Source organism: Ursus americanus, chromosome 5 (assembly GCF_024610735.1).
Source record: "Ursus americanus isolate L20-20 chromosome 5, mUrsAme1.1.p, whole genome shotgun sequence".
NCBI lineage: Eukaryota > Metazoa > Chordata > Mammalia > Carnivora > Ursidae > Ursus > Ursus americanus.
In genome coordinates, this window is record NC_142131.1 from 13,111,887 (window position 1) to 13,119,942 (window position 8,056).

The window sequence follows — 8,056 nt, forward strand, 5'->3', positions numbered from 1 at the left end:
CCTCAGGGCTTTGGCCAACATGCAAATTATGCATTTCAAACTGAGACTCCATGAGGTCAACAGACAGTAGCTGCTAATAGTCGAATGAAAAAAAAGAGAAGTTGCACAAACCCGGAAAATGTTGTATTCAGGCCAAAGGGAATGAAAAGATTTTGCAGAGTTTCCTCCGATACTCAGATGCAACTCTGCCATACAAAGGGTATTCCTTAACAGTAAGAACCACAACCTTAAAGAAGAGAAGAATCTTAGGATGAAGGACAAGACTGAAACAGACTTACATTAACAAACCAAAATTCTAATTCTAACAAATAAAAGCATCTTCTACTAATTTAACCAGCAAATTTATTTGCCAGAGAAAAGACACTCAACACCCAAAGGAAGACAATATAATACAGAATCCCTGCAACCTGCCATCCACAATGTCCAGTATAAAATTTTTAAAATGTTACATTTAAGAAAATTAAAACCTGACCCATATTAAGATAAAAAGGAGTCAACAGAAAAAGGTCTCAAAATGTCCCAAATGTTGGAAGTAGCAAAAAAGACATTAAAAAGATTGTTATAAAGACGTTCAAATACTTTAAAAAAGACTTAAAAATACTTTAAAAAAATGATAAATAAACAGATAGGGAAGTTCTACAGAGAAATAGAAACTATTTCTAAAAGATTTGATTCGAAGTTCTAGAAAGATAGGTAGATGTATACATTTACAATATTTCAGTCAGTAAGATGACTATTAATAAGCATTTTCATATGTTTCTAAATTATTATTATTAAAATTCTTAAAGATAAAATTAAAGTAAAAAATGATAAAAGATTCAGATTAGTAAGCTAATGTGTCTCATTACAAGTTTAATTAGAAAGATCATTATTCAGAAGATATTTTAAAAGCTAATAAAACTATTACCAACCATGCAATACCCAAAAACAAAAAGTACTTCATCAAAATTAAATTTTAAATGCCAGCTATTTAAATCCCAGAAATACATAATCCATCAATAGGAAGAAATTCAATGGATGATAACTGTTACAATGTTAACCATATTTTTGTGATACACATTCTGTATCAGAGGTATGAAAAAGAGAGGTAGAGACCTCAATTTCATATTATTTGGTATATTTAAATATCAAAAGGAAAGAAAAATGTTGATTTATGCCTCCTTATCTAAGTAAGTTATGGTTTATGACACATTTATCTGCCATCATACATGGCTAGATATAAGGCTACCCTGAATATAAAATAATGTCCTATTTTCTCAATGGCAAATCCAATTTAAAAGGTTTTTTTTTTCAAAATGAATATATAAACTTTTATATAGATATATGGAATCACCATATACCTATTAATAATATTAAATTTAGTTATATACTTAAATCACAAAGAAATTTAGAAATACTGCTTTGTTCCACTTAGAGCTTGAAGAAACAATTTTATTCAAACTCTTCACATGTATCTTCAACATTTGGTTCTTCACTATTAGCAGAGCCATTCATACCATAAGGAAATGTCAAAGTAGGTGGCTAAGAAATGGATAGACAATTCACCTTTACCAAGTCTATAAACCTTGACCTCTAGAGTCTCCTTTGAAACTCCAAGCCATCAGAAAAATATTTACTTAAAATCCTGTCTGTATTATTAGGTTAAGAACTAATCTTTTGTAACAAAAGACCCCCAAATACAGTAGCTCAAATAAAGTAGAAGTTTATTGCTCTTTCACGTAACATTCAGAGCTAGGCAAGTAGAGTGAAATCAGAAGGCAGACTGCTTCTTGATGTCACCTAGGGACCAGGGCCCTTCCACATTATTTTTCAGATATCCCCTCAGAGTATTGCCTTTATCTGCATGGTTGAAGCTGGCTCAATACCACGACAGTTAAGGTCCAGTCTATAGAAGAATGGAATAAAAGAGGGATCTACATACCCAATTTTTTAAAGGCAAGATTCAGAAGGTACATTTATAATTTCTACTCACACACCATTGGTAAAAATTTAGACATGTAACCACATCTAGTTCTAACAAGGCTGGGAAATATCATTTCTAGCTTAGGCGCCATGTGCCCAGCTGGAAATCAGCAGCTTCTATGGCTAAAAGGAAAAAGGGAAGAATGGGCTTTGAGAATAATTAGCAGACTCCGCTAACAAGTCTTATAAATACTTTCAAAATTAAAAATGAACATTGAAAAAGAAACTACTGAAAAAGTTTTACATGAAATGCTACATTCAGAATATACTTTTAAAAATAAAAATGCTTTTCTTTTAAAAATTTAGTCCTAAAATACCTAAAAACATGCATAAATTATGATCTATCTTGACATTTAAGAAAAAAAAAAAGAAACTAATGTTGAGATCATTGAGATCTACTTTCAGTGATCTGAGAAATAGTAGAAAATAGTGAAAAAAAAAATCCTTAGATAAGCCAGGACCCTCAATGCAATGCTTTCAAACTCTTAAGAAATATTTTATCTGAGCCAATAAAATAAAAACAACAATAAAAATAGCACAGTTTTTGTTTCACCTCACTTTTATCCACCTACTCTGAGTTAAACAGGTAGGAAAACACCTAGAGCAGGAACCAAAAGGAAAAACCCAAGAGAAAGGCTCAGTTTATTCACAAACTAAATAATTCCTTCAGTGACTATAAAGAGGCCATATATGAAATACTAGAAGACATCGCTTCTAATATTTATAGAAATAGTGAAAGTTCTAAAAACTACCAGCCAATAGGTTATTTTTGGCTAAACTACACTGTGTGAGCTTTATTCCATATAGGCTTAACATATGTTAGATATGTTCAGAAAAACAAATCAGTTCAACATGAACTAATAATCAGGTGACAACCAGGTCAGTTAAAGCCAAGTTCTGACTTCCTTGATGAGAATTCTCTAGTAGGTTAATAAATGAGTTTGGAGTAGCAAAGTATTGAGGACTATGGAAACCCAGTCACTTTTTAAAAGCTAATTCCAACATTTCCAGATGTTCTCTAACTGTAGATGACAGCTTAACAAAGTTGAGAATTCTAAGAGAACTACACAATCTTATCCTTGGAAGTCCTGTTTGAAAAAGGACACCTGCAGTAATAAAAGTAGAACCATTTGAACATGTCTTAAGAACAGTGATTTCCCAAAATGAGGATGAAAGAACCCGTATGTGAACTGCTCTGTTCAGGGCGGACTTTCAGCTGTTTAGGTATTTATAAATTTACTTATGGAAAAGAATTTGCAGTATTTGGGGGTCTGGCATGAGTACTACCTTTCATTAAGCTTAACTAGAACCCAAAGTTTCAACTGATAAACAGAAGTGACTAAATAACTACATTTTCATACGTTTGTTCATGTCAACAGACATTTTTAGTACTTGTCAGCTAATTAAGCCACGATTCCACTTTTGAACCTCATTTTTAATATTTTCTATTTATTTGATCATTTCCTACTATAAGTTTAATACCACATTTTATATAAAGTCTACTTTCATGAGAACTCCTTGTGAGCAAATAATGTTTTAACGTTAAAGAGTAACATATTAAACCATGTTAAAAGGGGAATAGTAAGAATGTTTAACTAAGTTTGGAATTCAAGCAGTAGCTTAGCCTAAAAAAAGCTATTCTAACAGAAGACCAGTTAAATGCTCCATAGTCTGAAAAATGTTTTTAAAACCCAGATTTACTATTCAAAGAAAAAATCATAAAACTAAATAAAATTTAGTATGTGGAAACACTTAAAATTTGGAAGAGTAACTTGGAATAATAGGTCAAGTGCTCTAACTTGTAATCAAAACAATTACACTATTTTAGGGGACCCAAGAGCCCTTATCTATTAAAAATATCTAACAGAATAATGGGATTACTTTTAATTCTTGTAAACAACAAAATAACAACATCAAGACTAAAACTGGTACATCCACTAGTTCAAGTAAAGCAATAAAATAGAAGATCAAAAATCTGAAACAAGTTATTTATTCTCTGAATCAAGGTACGTAAAATAAAACACACCAAAAAAAGATGAACCACAAAGATTCTTACTTGATAATTACCCTGTGCAGGTCTATAAGGCAGACAAGTAGAGTATTAAATCTCAAAAATCTTTTAGAGATTGTGCCAGCCATTAAGCTATTGTCTCTGCTTCAAAACCCAGACCTCTAACCCCACTTTCTGATGCTAGGGCTGGAACCTTGTAAACCACATTTCTGCTTTGCCAGGTGGCTCCACATTGGACTCTGCTGAAAAGTAATCCTAAAGGAGGAAGAATTAATTTGTTCCTCTCTCTGATTCCTGTTTGCTTCCTCCAGGCTTCCTAGGTACACCATTTTTGTTAGCATTGTCCCAACACTTACTCAGCCCCGCAGCATCTTTCCATAGCAACATCTGAATCTAGTTTGCAGTTGTTCCAAACTTGCCAAACCAGTCTTATCAAGTCTTCATGCTCCAGAACTATTATCACCAACCTGGCTGTGCCCCTCCTCAGAGGTCTGCGTCTCAGATCCATAGTGCCTCTTCCCTAAGCTTCTAAGTCATTTCAATTTTATTTTAGTTGCTTGAGCCTTAGCAGTGGCAGTTGTGGTGTCTTAGTATTCTCCTTTCCCATTTTCAGTTTTCTATTTAGCTTTATGCCTAATTCATCATTCTTAATATTAACTTCTATGTTTAAATAACTAATATGGTTTCTGTCCTGACTGAAATCAAAGTGACTGTCCAGTAGTTCCTCAGGTGCTATCAAAATCACTAAGGCTTGGGAGATACAGTTTGAAAAGGCATATCTATATTGTCACATTATATAATTTTCTATTTGCAATATGAAAGAATCTTATTTTCATAAAATAAATCTTAACCAATTATTCTTGGTTCCTAGGGATATACAGAAGACAGTGATTCTCAACCTCAGTGGAATGGAGACTATGGATCTTGAGATGGGGACTTAAATTAACAAAAGGTTTAGAAACGCAATTCAAGTTCAGTCCTTTCATAATATAAATAAATCATTAGACCTATAAGAATCATTAGACCTATAAGCTCCTTGAGGAAAGGAACTGAGTTTTGTTTACCAAAATATGTTGTATAATAAACATTCAAAATAAAAACTTGTATGAATAAGAGAAGTTAAAGAGTGTACCCAAGCTCCAAAAGCTAGTTAGTGGCAGAATTAAGCCTCAGTTGGGGGGGGGGGGGGTCTTCTCCTGCCTATTCCATTTTTATAGGAGTGTCCTATTAACACAAGCTGAGGGCCCAGAAGAACAATGTTAAAGGTTAAGTTCTTCAGGAAGGAGACCTGTACTGTATTAGGGGTATTAATAAGAAGTGCTCTTATGATCAACCCCTGGAGAACAGGGAAAGAACAGGAGTAAGCAAAGGAAGAGGTTGAACTATGATGAAGTACCAAGGGAGGCTGCAGTTGACTCTACAAGGAGTTTTAAAGATCACATGATCCTTCAGAGTCATGCTGAGTTATGCTGAGCTGGTGCAAAGAATTTGAGCCTTCAGACGTCTATGTCAATCAGTCATTGGATCCAGGGAAACCCAGAAAGAAGTATGACCTTTGGTGAGGTAGCTCCAACAACCTAGGCAACACAAGTGGAGGCTGACTACTGAGCATATTCTGCTGGCAGCACTTCGAGGAGCTGGGGGGAGTAAGTCCTTCATTTCTGGAGGGGGACAGATGGGTAGTACATCACAGTATCCACTAAAGTCCAATCCTTGTGATACTAAATGCAATGACATGTATTTTTATAAAACAGAAACAGAAGGAGACATACACAAAAATGGAGAAGGCAATGTGACTACAGAGGCAGAGATGGAGTGATACAACCACAAGCCGAGAAATGGCCAGTAATCACTAGATGCTAACAGAAGCTGAAAGAGGAAAGAAACAGATTGTGCCTTTGAGCCTCTGGAGAGAGCATGGTCCAGAACTGTAAAAGACTAAATTTCTGTGGTTTTAAACCACCAAGTTTGTAGTTATTTGTTACAGCAACCTGAACACAGGATAATAAAGAAAAGCTTTATGGGATGCATAGTGTTTTATGAATGGTAGGTACGACTTACTTATGTGGTGACTAGAAAGAAGGAAAAGGAGATGGGAAGGTAAGCATTAAAGATGAAGGGAAATGGTAGTATGGCAGGAAATCAGGGGAACTGTACTTGATTGAACTGTAAAAAAAAAAAAAAAGCAGTTCAATTAGGCAAGAGCGTATGTTACTTGAAAGTAAGCAATGATACAGATTGTTGAAGATCCTGAATGCCAGTCTAAGAAGTTCAATTTAACCTAAGAAAAGAAGCTTGAACTTTCATACATAGACAGTCAAGATCCTCTGCAACTTGTGAGGACAAACTCGTGTGTGTGTGTGTGTGTGTGTGTGTGTGTGTGTATGATGGGGGCCTGGAAGTAGGTAATAATGATGTGCTAAATCCTTTGCACACCTCTGTCATATTATTCTCTTATTTTTCTATTCATGTCCTTCTACCTCAAAACATAAGGGTTAGGATTCTTTCCCCAGGACCAAGCAAAAAATCTGGCATATATGTTTAATAAATAGTAAATGAGTGAATAAAAAATATTGTGTACTTTTTGTCATTACTAAGCATGGAAGGACAAAGTAAATCAGAATACTGAACAATACCTGAATCACTTTTACTCTTCAAGGGTCTGATTAAGATGATCGTATTAAAATATATATATAAATATTGAAAGTAGAAGAGATTTGGGCTCAGTGTGATTCTGGATTCTGGAATGCTCCAGAAACAGGACAACTGTAGCCAAATCCAATCAATTAGTGGTGGTTGTCTGAAGCAGAGTTTAGAAGTAACATAAGGTTTGTGCCTTAACAGATTAGCAATGTCTGCTAGAATGTTGGATTAGGAATAGACAGCCAAATGACTTGTGTTTCCCATCTCATTCTTGCTCCATAAAAACTTTTCATTTTTATGTCTTATGTGAAGCACAGAAAGAAAAAGTCCATTTCAGTGGAGGTTTCCAATAGTTGAGCATGGTTCATCAAAGGCTTACTGCATTCGAGTGTAAAAAAAAGAAGCCAAAGGTTGTAGTGTAGAGGGGATAGAAGATTATTCTGCTGCCTGTATTCTACGGTTTCAGAGTATTAACTATTCTGACTTGGAAAGAAAGGGCATATTCAATTGCTTGCCTTGGAACTACAGTCAGGTTTTATGAAAAAGCTAACTCTGTTTGGACAAAGCAACACACTCAGTAGGGCCCTGGAGAGTTGGGCACATCAGCCAGTAGAACACCAGCAGGAAAAAAATGGACTCTGTAAATAATGAACTCCAAAGTTTACGCTTAAAGTTTTGAGACTCAACCCAGAGAAAGGCTAAACAGCAGTGGCTGGAAATGAAGGAGGCCACAATCCTCCGTGATCATATGTAGTACCCATACCTAACATGTGAGGGGTGTACCAAAATAGGTTATTGTCTTTTAAAGGTTTAAAACGTAGTTCATGAAACAAGACAGAAATACAAACATTACCACACGAGTTTTGTTACCCTTTCTGCTTTTGTAGGGAAGGTAGAGTAGCCACCCTCTGAGGAGCAAGTTAAGGTCTTGCTCCAGTTACCATTTTTGTTGACGTAGAGAGGAGTTCCAGGTTCACTGCGGGTAGCTCTCCTAAAGCCCTGAAATCACGGCTTGGCCTTTGATAAACAATCCCCATAGATCCGTTCCAACTCGTCAAAATCGCCGACTTCCTCTGGAAATGCGCGGGAGATGCAAACACTACTGCACGCTTTCCACACGGCCAAAACCCCACCCCCACCAAGCGCAGGCGCACTCCCGAGTCTCGAGTACCACCCTAAAGCCAACACTGAGCAAGCGCACGAGATCTCCCGTTAGCCACGCCTTTCTTTTCTAAGCAGGCGCTGTGAGAAAAGGGACTATCTGTATGATTACTATTGTTTTTATTTTTAACCGCCTTGTGTGTCTGGACGGTCTTGGGTTCATTTCATCCCGTTCTCTTGTTGGAACTCACTTTGCCTGAAGTAGGAGTTGCTAGTTGGGGATGAAATTTGCTCCTCCCCTTATTGTACCATTCTGCTCTCACAGGCGGAGGGCGGCCT

General features: G+C 35.9%; 1 protein-coding gene and 1 pseudogene across 1 annotated transcript in view; one reads left to right on the top strand and one right to left on the bottom strand.

Moving 5' to 3' along the window:
- The window catches only part of RGMB (repulsive guidance molecule BMP co-receptor b), a 1,123,009-nt gene extending 1,115,260 nt beyond the window's left edge, over nt 1-7,749 (bottom strand). Inside the window, exon 1 of the mRNA XM_087861962.1 lies at nt 7,487-7,749. The gene's annotated coding sequence lies outside the window, so the exon portion shown is untranslated. The remainder of the gene's footprint in view (nt 1-7,486) is intronic.
- Nucleotides 1-7,832, top strand: part of LOC123799309 (cytochrome b5 pseudogene) — a 97,400-nt pseudogene extending 89,568 nt beyond the window's left edge.
- Nucleotides 7,833-8,056: the final 224 nt, after the last annotated feature.